The following is a 12,621-nucleotide window of genomic DNA, read 5'->3' as shown; positions in this document are numbered from 1 at the left end:
CAAAATCTAATTCATTTGTTGCAAAGCGCTTTGGGACTTCATGAAAGGCACTAAATGTAAGTTCTTACTTTCTTTTTTTCTTCCATGTGATGAACATACAAACATATGAATTAGGAGGAGGAGTAGGCCATTCGTCCCCTCGAGCTTGCTTAATCTGTTTGTGGCCTCAGCTCCACTTTCCTGTCTACCCACCCCTCTACCCTTTGACTCCCTTATCAGTCAAAAATCTGTCCAATGGAGTCTTAAAAATATTCAATGACCCAGCCTCCCCTGCAGCTCTCTGGGGAACAGAATTCCAGACTCATGACCCTCTACGAGAAAAAAAAATTCTCTTCATCTCCATCTTAAATGAGACACCCCTTATTTTCAGACTGTCTCTCTTAGCTCTAGATTGTCCCACAAGGGATCCTCCCAGCATCCACCCTATCAGGTTCCCTCAGGAACTTATATGTTTCAATAAGATCGCCTCTCATTCTTTTAAAAGCCAATGATACAGACCCAACCTTTCCTCATAAGATAACCCCTTCATTCCAGGAATCAGTCGAGTGAACGTTCTCTGAACTGCTTCTAATGCAATTATATCCTTTCTTGAATAAGGAGAACTAAACAATTCACAGTACTCTGGATGTGGTGTCACCAATGCTCAATACAAAGTAACAAAACTTCCCTACTTTTATAAAAGCAAATTACTGCAGATGCTGGGAATCTGAAACAAAAACAGAAAATGCTGGAAAAGCTCAGCAGGACTAGCAGCATCTGTGGAGACAGAAACAGAGTTAACGTTTCAAGTCCGTATGACCCTTCTTCTGAGTTTTTCCAGCATTTTCTGTTTTTGTTCCCTACTTTTATGTTCCATTCCCCTTGCAATAAACATCAAAATTCCATTTACCTTCCTAATCATTTGCTGTATCTGGATACTAGTTTTTTGTGATTCGTGTACCAGGACGCCCAGTTCCCTCTGTACATCAGAGTTTTACAATCTCTCCCCATTTAAATAATATGCTGCTTTTTTATTATTCCTGCCAAAGTGGACAACCTCCATTTTCCCACATTATACTCCATCTGCCAAATATTTGCCCACTCACTTAACATATCTTTATCCCTTTACAGACTCTTTATGTCCTCTTCACATCTTACTCTCCAATCTATCTTTGTATCTTCAGCAAATATCGTAATCATATATTGGTCCCTTTATCCAAGTCATTGATATAGATTGTAAATTGTTGAGCCCCAGCACAGATCCCTGTGGCACTCCACTAGTTACAGCTTGCTAACTCGAAAATGACCCATTTATCCCTACTCTCTGCTTCCTGTTCAGAATCACAGAATTGTTGCGTTATGACTTTGTGCTATTCTCCTGCCTTTTCCCCATACCCTTGCATATTGTTTCTATTCAAATAATTATCTAATGCCCTCTTGAATGCCTCGATTGAACCTGCCACCAAGCAGTGCGTTCCAAACTTGAACCACTCGCTGTGTGAAAAGGTTTTTCTCACATCACATTTGCTTTTTTGGAAATCACTTTAAATCTGTGCCCTTTCGTTCTCGATCCTTTTATGAGTGGGAACAGTTTCTCCCTATCTACTCTATCCAGCCTCCTCATGATTTTAAACACCTCTATCAAATCTCATCTTAGCCTTCTCCCCTCCAAGGAGAAAGGTCCCAACCTCTTCAATCTATCCTCGTAACTGAAGTTTCTCATCCCTGAAACCATTTTTGTAAACCTCTTCTTCACTCTCTCCAATGTGTTCACATCCTTCCTTCCAATGATGTGGCACTCAGAACTGTACACAATACTTCAGCTGAGATCTAACTAGTATCTTATATAAGCTCAGCATAACTTCCTTGCCCTTGTACTCTATGTCTCTATAATAAAGCCCAGCATACTGTATGCTTTATTAACTGCTTTCTCCACCTGTTCTGCCATCTTCAATGACTTATACACATATACATCCAGGTCCCTCTGCTCTTGCACCCCCTTAAGAATTTTACCCCTTATCTTATATTGTCTCTCTGTCTCTCCATGTTCTTCCTACCAAAATGCATCACCTCACATTTCTCTGCATTGAACTTCATCTGCCACCTATTTGCCCACTCCACCAACTTGACTATGTCCTTTTAAAGTTCTACACTGTCCTCACTGTCCACAGTTTATACTGCTTCTAAGTTTCGCATCATCCACAAACTTTGCAATTGTCCCCTGGTGTGCGCTTCAAAAGGACATAGACAAGTTGGTACAGTGGGCAGATAGGTGGCAGATGAAGTTCAATGTGGAGAAGTGTGAAATGTTAGCTAACCAATCCGCTATCTATGCTAATATGTTACCCCCTATACCTTGAGCTCTTACTTTGTTTAGTCATCTTTGATGTGGCACCTTATCAAATGCCTTTTGGAAATTCAGGTGCACCACATCTACAGGTTCCCCTTTATCCATGTTGCTTGTCATTTCCTCAAAAAACTTTTAATAAATTAGTCAAACATGATTTCTCTTTCACAAAACCATGTTGGCTTTCTGAGTGCGTTAAGATTTTCTACATGTCCCGCTATAACCTCCTTAATAATAGATTCCAGCAATTCCCCTGTGACAGATGTTAAGCTAACTGGTCTGTAGTTTTTTGCTTTCTGTCTCTCTCTGTTCTTGAATAGGCAAGTCACATTTGCTATTTTCCAGTCTGATGAGTCCTTTCCAGAATCTGGAGAATTTTGGAAAATTATCTCAGCAGCCACTTCTTTTAAGACCCAAGGATGCAGGTTATCAGGTCCTGGGGACTTGTCAGCTTTTAGTTCTAATAATTTTCTTAGTACCCTTTCCCTGGTGATTGTAATTGTTTTAAGTTCCTCCCTCCTTTTCACCTCGATTTACAGGTATTTTTAGGGTGTTATTTGTGCCTTCTACAGTGGAGATAGACACAAAATATCTGTTAAACGCTTCTGCCATTTCCTTATTTCCTATTATTAATTCCCCAGACTCACTCTCTAGAGGGCCAACGCTCACTTTAATTACTCTTTTGCTTTATAAATACTTGTAAAAACTCTAGCTAGTTTTCTCTTGTACTCTAATTTTTCCCTTTTTTGTCATTCTTTGCTGGTTTTTAAATTCTGTCCAATCTTCTGTCCCACCACTAATCTTCACAGAATTATATGCTTTTTCTTTCTATTTGATACTATCTTTAACTTCCTTAGTTAGCCATAGGTGGTGCATCCTTCTCTTGGAGTCTTTCTTTCTCACTGGAATATATCTTTTCTGAGTATCATGGAATATCTCCTTAAATGTCTGCCATTGTTTCTCTACTGTGCTACTTTTTAACCTATTTTTCCAGTTGACCTTAGCCAACTCTTATATATCCATTATATACCATGCCTTTATACCCATGTAATTGCCTTCAAGTTTAAGGGACAAGTCTTAGACCCACTCTCCTCTCCCTCAAACTGAATGTGAAATTCAATCATATTATGATCACTGCTACCTAGTGGCTCCTTTACTACGAGGTCATTAACTAATCCTGTCTCATTGCACATTACCAGGTCCAGAATAGCCTGCTCTCTGGTTGGCTCCAGATCATGCTGCTTTAAGAAATTGTCTGGAAAACACTATGAACTCATCTTCCAGGCTACCTTTGCCAATTTGATTCATCCAATCTACACGTAGATTAAAATCACCCATGTATATTTTTATAAGTCCCCGTTATTTCTTCCTGTATACCCTATCCTACAGTGTAGTTACTGTTAGGGGGGGGCTATAAACTACTCCCACAAGTAACTTCTTACCGTTGCTATTTCTTATCTCTGTCCAAATTCATTCAACATCTTGCCCTTTAGAACTAAGGTCATTTCTCACTATTGTACTAGTGTAGTCCTTAATTAACAGAGCTACTCCACCACTTTTTCCTAGTTCTTCCAAAAGGTACCCTTGAACGTTCAGGTCCCAGCCTTGGTGAGATTGTGAAAGTTGATAGGCTGTCTGATAGGAACTACATATGAAAAATACAACCTAAATTAGCAGAAGGATCTAGTGTTACCTGTGCAATTTCCAATAGGGGAATCCATTACTTCAGCAGCTGTTATGTTCCATGCTGTGTTTTACATAGAAATATAGGTTATGGTGGTGTTTTGTTGACTGTGGAAGAGTATCGCTCAACTGTAGAATCCTGATTTTAAGATGGCACTTATTGACAATGTCCAGGAGGAATTAGACACTTAAAAAAAACTTCAATTTTGAACAAACGCTGGAAGTACAAATATCCCCCGTCTACTTACTAGGCATTGAATCAGTAATGTTTGAGTCATTTTGAGCTAGGTCAGATCCTTAAGTATTGTCTGGTGATTGTGGATTTAACAGAACAATACTCTCATAGGCACTCTCTACTGGGCATAGTTTCTATACCATATTATTTACAACATACGTTGCAAAGAGAACAGTAGACTTTTGTTTCCAATACAATACAATACAAACAATGAGAGTATTTCAGGAATTCAGGTGGGGTGGGATGGAGTGGGTGGGGTGAGGGGGAGGGGTAGGGGGTGGGGTGAGGGGTGGGATGGGGGCGTGGAGTTGGGCGATAGGAGGTGGTGCATCCAATTTACAAGCCACAGTGACATCTGCACCCAAACTCCCAGTCCATGGTATTCTGACCTGTGTGTTTCAATGGGCAATACTTGAAGGAACTCTACATCGAGTAGGTACTAAATCATTTAAAAACAAAATCTTTAGCCCCTGAAGGAGGTACCTATTCGATTATTAAATGCTGAGTGACACACTGCTACCCATTGGCAATATTGTCATAACCCTTCCCATAGAAAACCCAACATTTTAGCTTTCTGGGCTTTTGTGTCCAGTTGCTTCATCATCGCATAATTGCATTACACTCAATGCTTCATTGCAAATACTGTCCTCTGATTTATTAAGCATTTTCCAATAGATTACCGCGGATGAGATACTTCCACCGACAGATCAATCAGTTACAAACAGGCTTAAAGTCATGCCTATGTTGAAACCAGTTGCTAAGCTGCATTCTGAATTTCTCCAAGACATGGAGCTGAATCGTCCACGGCCGTTTGCGTCAGGCGTCATAGCAGGCAGGAAAATATCAGGAGGTCGCAAAAATCGGTTCCACGTCATCATAAAACCAGTTTGTGATCATCTGCTCCACCCGTCAATGGCAGGCCGTGTTTCCTGCCGCCATACATAGGGAACCTAGTTTTAATCCTTCAGCTTCTCAAATCCAGCTCGCCGGAATCACCCCCCGCCACACTGGATCATCTGAGCACATCGGCATGCATTTCACAACTGTAAATAAAGGATGTGCACTGGGTGAGCTGCACTTTGCTCGGGACTTCAAGGTTTGTTTGCCCACCTTGCTTCGGGCAGCACTCACAGTCATCAGCGCCAGGCTTCGCAGGCAGCACCACAACACTTTTAGGGGGTCTTACTGCATGTCTTTACCTACCAGACCAGCCGTAAGTCGGGGTTAGCTTTTCAACGGCTTGCAGGGCGAGGGCTTTCTTGGGGAAGGGACAGAAGTGGCCTCAAGCAAGGGAAGAGGCTGCAGGGTGAGGGTTGTACTGGGGAAGGAGGCGCATCCCCGCGTGTGTTTGGGGGCACATGTTGATCTGTGCAAGTGGTCTCAAGATGGTGAAGGCTTTGGAGGCCAGATGGAGATGTAAGGGTCTGTGTGAGAGAATGAGTGGTGATGTCCCTTAAGCTGGCAGTGAGTGAGATGCCAGTGAATGTGTGATGGCCTTGTGAGTGAATGAGTTTAGAGTGATAAGATGGTTGCCTTACCCTGGTAGCATGGATGAGATCATTCATTCTCTTTCTGCACTGGGTGGCCAACCTCTTCTGTGCAGCGTTGGTGCTGACCACCTCTGCCACCGCCTCCCAAGCTGGAATGGTGAGATTGCTGGACCTCCTGCAGCCATTGCGGGGGTGGAGGACATCACGGTGGGCCTCCAAGAGGCAATCCAGTGATGGGTCACTGAACTCTTCTTGGCTTTCAAGGCCATGTCTTCAATGGAGCAGTCCTGGGCTGCAAGCATTGAGAACTGTGTGCACGGCTGCAGTTTAGATATTGTACCTGGAGTGATGGAACCGTGAGGTAGCAGTATGACAGGCGATTCAGAGGCCGCCTGCTAGCAAAACGGCGTGTTTCCTGTGACTGTATAACTAATGATGTAGGAAGTGGATGATATGGCGCAAATACCCGCTATTGCGGCCGGTGAGTAAAACGTCACTTTTCGCGCCCGCTACTGCACTTAGTACAATTCTGGGATGATCCCGCCTGTAGTTCAGAAGAACTATGGCAGAGGAATCATACAGCAAAGGAGGAGACCATTCGGCCCATCCTGCCTCTGCTGGCTCTCTGAAACAGCTATCCAATTAGTCCCACTCCCTCTTCCCTTTCCCTGTAGCCCTGAGAATTGTTTCCTTTCAACTGATTATCCAATTCTCTTTTGTAAGTTACCATTGATTCTGCCTCCACCACCCTTTCAGGCAGTGCATTCCAGATTGTAACAACTCAAAGAAAAAATGCCTCTTTACCTGCCCACTAGATTTTTTTTTGCCAATTTTCTTATATCTATGTCCCCTGGTTACAAAATCTCCTGCCAGTGGAATCAGTTTGACCCTATTTGCCTCATCAAGTTAATTTATCCATTTGGTTTATATTAAGTTATTCCTTGAAACATAATACAGTCAGGGATACTTCAACTGTTTCACAGTTCAGCCACAACGTATTGCTGGAAAAGATTTTTAATATCATTATAGAACTATAGAAAAGTTACAGCACAGAGAGAGGCCATTCAGCCCATCGTGTCTGTGCCGGCTGAAAAAAAATACAAAAAACTAGCTGCCATTCTAATCCCACCTACCAGCACCGGATCTGTAGCCTTGCAGGTTACAACACTTTACGTGTAGATCCAGGTACCTTTTAAATGAGTTGAAGGTTTCTGCCTCCACCACCAAGTCAGGCAGTGAATTCCAGACACCTACCACTCTCTGGGTGAAAAGGTTTTTCCCCATGTCCCCTCTACTCCTTCTACCAATCACCTTAAATCTGTGCCCCCTGGTAATTGACCTCTCCTCTAGGGGAAAACAGGGCATCCCTGTTTACTCTATCCAGGCCCCTCATAGTCTTGTACTTCTCAATCAGGTAACCCCTCAGCCTCCTCAGTTCCAAGGAAAACAAACTCAGCCTATCCAATCTTGCCTCATAGCTGCAATTTTTCAAGCCTTAGCAATATTCTTGTAAATCTCCTCTGTACTCTCGCCAGAGCAATTATGTCCTTCCTGTAATGTGGTGACAAGAACTGTTCACAAAATTCCAGCTGTGGCCTAACCAGCGTTTTATTTAGCTCCATCATTACATCCCTGCCTTTGTATTCAATACCTCACCCAATAAAGGAAAGCATTCCATCTGCCTTCTTTCTCACCTTATCCACCTGTCCTGCCACATTCAGAGACCTGTGGACACGCACACCAAGGTCTCTCACTTCCTCTACCCCTCTCAATATCCTCCTATTTATTGAGCATTCGCATGCTTTATTTGCACTCCCTAAATGCATTACCTCACACTCCTCTGGATTGAATTTCATCTACCACTTTTCCATCCACTCAACCAAACGATTAATAACATTTTGGAGACAAAAGCTATCCTTTTCACTATCAACAACACGGCCAATTTTTGTGTCATCTGCAAATTTCCCAATCACATCCCCCACATTTAAGTCCAAATCATTAATATATACAACACACATCAAGGGTCCCAACACTGAGCCCTGTGGCACGCCACTGGACACCTCTTTCCATTCACAAAAACATTCACTGACCATTGCCCTTTGTTTCCTGTCGCTGAGCCAATTTTCAATCCGACTCACCACAATCGCCTATATCCCATGGACTTTTAAGTTTCTGACCAGTCTGCCATGTGGGACCTTTTTAAAAAATTCATTCTTGTGATGTGGGCTTTGCAGGCTGTGCCAGCATTTATTGCCCATTCCTAGTTGCCCTTGAGAAGGCGGTGGTGAGTTGCCTTCTTGAACTGTTGTAGCCCATCTGGTGTAGGTACAACCACAGTGCTTCTAGGATTTTGACCCAGCGACAGTGAAGGAACGGCGATATATTTCCAAGTCAGGATGGTGAGTGGCTTGGAGGGGAACTTGGAGGTGGTGGTGTTCCCATCTATCTGCTGCCCCTGTCCTTCTAGGTAGTGGCTGTGGGTTTGGAAGGTGCTGTCTAAGGCGCCTTGGTGAATTCCTGCAGTGCATCTTGTAGATGGTGCGCACTGCTGCTACTGTGCATTGGTGGTGGAGGGAGTGAATGTTTGTGGATGGGGTGTCAATCAAGCGGGCTGCTTTGTCCTGGACAGTGTCAAGCTTCTTGAGAGTTGTGGGAGCTGCACTCAGTCAAATGCCCTACTAAAATCCATGTAGAGAAAATCCACTGCACTACCCTCATCAATCCTGCTTATTACTTCCTCAAAAAATGCAATTAAATTAATGAGACAAGACCTTCCCCTAACAAAACCATGCTGACTATCCCTGATTAATCTGCCCCTATCTAAGTGACAGTTTAGCTTGTCTCTCAGAATTGATTCTAATAATTTGTGCACCACAGAAGTCAGACTGACAGGTCTACAATTATTTGGCCTATCCCTCACACCCTTTTTAAATGACAGTACAATGCTCGCAGACCTCCAATCCTTTGGTACCTCACCTGTATCTAGTGAGGATTGGAAATGATCCATAGAGCGTCCGCTATTTCCTCCCTGGCTTCCTTTAACAACCAGGGACACAATCCATTCAGCCCTGGTGACTTATCCGCCTTCAAGGATGTCAGTCCCTCCAGTACATCCTTGTAGGATCAAATAGGATGTACAGCATGGAAACAGGCCATTCGGCCCAATTAGTAAATACCAGCACAAGTCTCCTGTTGCCTTTCCTCAGTTAACTCTATCAGCATAACCCTCTATTTCTTGCTCCCTCATATACTTATCGAACTTGCCCTCAAATCCATCTATACTATTCTCTTCATTAATACCTGTGGTAATGAGTTCCATGTTCTTGCCACTCTCCAGGTGAAGAAGTTTCTTCTGAATTCCCTATTGGATTTCTTGGTGACTATCCTATATTGACTGCCTCTAGCTTTGCTTTTCCGTACAAGAGGAAACATTCTCTCTGTATCCACTCTATCAAAACTTTTTAGATGTTAAAGGTCACCCCTTAGCTTTCTCTTTTCAAATGGGCAGGTGAGGGGGTTGGGGAAAAGGGGAGCCGGTTGTTGTCTAGAGGCCAGGGGGGAGGCACAAAAGGGGGTAGCATCATGGGATATGTGCCTGCAATGGGCACAGGAGACCCCCCACCAAAGGAGGTACCCTCCCCTTCCTTCTCACCTTTTAGCCCGAGTTGGAAGAGTACAAAGAACAAAGAAAAGTACAGCACAGGAACAGGCCCTTCGGCCCTCCAAGCCTGCGCCAATCATTTTGCCCGTCAACTAAAACATTTTGCACTTCCGGGGTCCATATCCCTCTATTCCCATCCTATTCATGTATTTGTCAAGCTGCCTCTTAAACACCACTATCGTACCTGCTTCCACCACCTCCTCTGGCAGCGAATTCCAGACTACCCTCTGCGTAAAAAACTTGCCCCGCACATCTCCTCTATAGTTTTCTCCTCTCACTTTAAATCTATGTCCCCTAGTAATTGACTCTTCCACCCTGGGAAAAAGCTTCTGACTATCTACTCTGTCCATGCCACTCATAATGTTGTAAACTTCTATCAAGTCGCCCCTCGATCTCCGTCGCTCTAGTGAGAACAATCCGAGTTTTTCCAACCTCTCCTCATAGCTAATAACCTCCAGACCAGGCAACATCCTGGTAAACCTCCTCTGCACCCTCTCCAATGCCTCCATATCCTTCTGGTAATGTGGTGACCAGAATTGCACGCAATATTCCAAGTGTGGCCTAACCAAGGTTCTATACAGCTGCAGCATGACTTCCCAGCTTTTATACTCAATACCCCTGCCAATGAAGGCAAGTAGTAGGTTGGGCACTTTCTCATTCCAACTACCCACCATATTATGGTGGTGGAGGTGGAGAGAGGCCCTTAAATGGCCTTTAATTGGCAACTTAAGGGTCTCAATAGGCCTAAGGGTGGACAGACAGGCTGCCTGATGTCTGACTCATCCACCATAATATGAGGGACAGCTCCAGGGTGGGTGGGAAGGCGGGAGGGGGGTGCTAGCCACCCGTTTTATTTTACTTGACCCTCCTCCCTCTTGTCGTCAAATATGCTGACGGGGAAGGGGTGAGGGACAGGATTTGGGGGTGTAAAATTCACCCCCATATAATTTTTATGATATGTTGACCAGAACTGTGTGCAGTACTGCAGATGTGGTCTAAGGTTTGATATAACTTTAACATCACTTCTTTACTTTTCAATTCTACTCCTCTGGAAATAAACCCTAAGGCAGAATTTTGCCCTCGTCGGGTGGGCTCGGGAGCGGTCGTGAAGCCGCCTGCCGCCTGTGATCAGGCCCCGACATGGATTTCATGCTGCTGGCCAATTAATGGCCAGCCAGCGTAAACTGCGCGCTGCAGCACTCAGCGCTGGGGGCGGCAGGAGTGCGAGCGCTGATGTTCACGCATGCGCCTGGGGTGTGTGCAGTAAAAGCTCCCTAAGGTAAGATTTTTATTAATATAAAAAAAATTTTTAAAATAATGAAAACATGTCCCTGAGCAAGGACATGTAAAATATGAGTGCAAAAATTTTTTAATATTTTTACTCACTGGATGAAACTTCATCCCACACGTGGATGAGATTTTGCCAAAAATGCAAAGGCCGCTTGGCCTTTTCGCCCTACCTGCCAGCCGAATGGTTGGATGGGCAGCGAAAAATTCCAATTAGTTGATTAAGAGCCTTCAAAGGCCGCTTAATTGTCGGCAGGCGCGCTGCCAACTTCCGCGCACACCCGCCAACCGAAATATCGTGTCAGTGTGTGATGACATCGGGATGCTCGCCCAACATCATCGCGTGTCATTTTATGCTCGCTCAGGTCGGGTGTGCACTTGCCGAATGAGCGCAATATTCTGCCCCTAGTGTTTTATTTGCTTTTTTTTAATGTCCTTGTTAACCTATTATTTTAAATGGTATTTCAGGATTATTCCCTACCCACGCCAACAATGATTTTTAAAAAATAAACAAAATGTCACGAAGTGCATTAATTACACCATTGTCTTTCGCTCCTCAGAAAATCGCTGCCAAATGATAGGTGCGAATGTGAGGAAAGGAAAAACTGCTTCTTGTTCATGTACAGAGATACTATCTGATTATAAGCTCTACTCGCTGGAATCAGCCCCCCCACACTGGATCATCCGAGCACATTGACGTGATTGCACACCAACGTGTTTCACAACTGTACATAAGCGACGTGTATCTGGCGAGCTGCACTTCACTAGGGACTTCGAGGTTTGTTTGCCTAATTGCTTTGGGCAGCAGTCGCAGTCATCAGCACCAGGCTCCACAGGCAGCACCACATCACTGATAGAGGGGCTCATGGACAGATCTCAACCGACCAGACCAGCCATGGCTTTTCAAAGCTGCAGGGCTTGGGCTTGCTTGGGGAAGGGGAAGAAGTGGCTTCAGGCAAGGGAAGAGGCTGCAGGGTGAGGGCTGTACTGGGGAAGTGGGTATCCCAGGGTGTGGGGGCACATGTTGATCTGTGCAAGTGGCTTCAAGATGGTGAGGGCTGAGGAGGCAGTATCCAGAGGAGATGAGGCCAGGTGGAGATGAGAGGGTCTGTGTGAGAGAGTGAGTGATGATGTCCCTTGAGCTGGCAGTGAGTGAGATGCCAGTGAATGTGTGATGGGCTGATGTGTGAGTTTAGAGTGATGGGATGGTTACCTTACCCTGTCTGAACGGATGAGATCATTCATCCTCTTTCTGCACTGGATGGCCAACCTCGTGTGCAGCGTTGGCACTGACCACCGCTGCCATCGCCTACCAAGCTGGAGTGGTGAGATTGCTGGCCCTCCTGCGGCCAGAGTGGGGGTGGAAGACATCACAGCGGGCCTCCAAAATGCATTCCAGAGGTGGGTCATTGAACTCTCCTTGGTTTTCAGGACCATGTCTTCACTGGAGCAGTCGTGGGCTGTAAGCATTGAGAACCGTGTGCATGGCTGCAGTTTAGATATGGCACCCGGACTGAGGAAATGGTGTGGTGGGTGATTCAGAGGCAGTGAGATGGCATGTTTCCTGTGGCTGCATAATTAGTGAGGCGGGAAGCAGATGATATAGCGTGAAAACCCGTTATTGTGATCGGTGCATAAAACGTCGTTTTACACGCTCGCTACCGCACTTAGTGCAAATCTGGAACGATTCCGCCCAACAACTCTGCACTGTCCTCCATTAATTATTTAGAAATTTGAACTTATTCTACAATGTTATCTCGGTTTTTGAGAATATAGAATTCATTGTAAGAACGCGACCTTGTTTTGCTACTTTATGCCAGTCGATTAGGAACTTCGTGAAAATGTATTTGATTTAAATTATTTTACAAATTCAAGATAAGGTGATATTTGAATGCATCATTAAATTACACTGTTTGTGTATCATTGTCAGCAAAATGAG

General features: G+C 44.4%; 1 protein-coding gene across 9 annotated transcripts in view; it reads right to left on the bottom strand.

Annotated features, from left to right (window-relative positions):
- The window catches only part of adgrb3 (adhesion G protein-coupled receptor B3), a 990,062-nt gene that overhangs the window by 95,949 nt on the left and 881,492 nt on the right, over window positions 1–12,621 (bottom strand). The window lies entirely within an intron of this gene.

The sequence above is a fragment of the Cetorhinus maximus genome, chromosome 5 (genome assembly GCF_964194155.1).
Source record: "Cetorhinus maximus chromosome 5, sCetMax3.hap1.1, whole genome shotgun sequence".
NCBI classification, from domain to species: Eukaryota; Metazoa; Chordata; class Chondrichthyes; order Lamniformes; family Cetorhinidae; genus Cetorhinus; species Cetorhinus maximus.
Note: the sequence above shows the minus strand (reverse complement) of the source record. Positions and strands in the feature narration are given on the sequence as shown.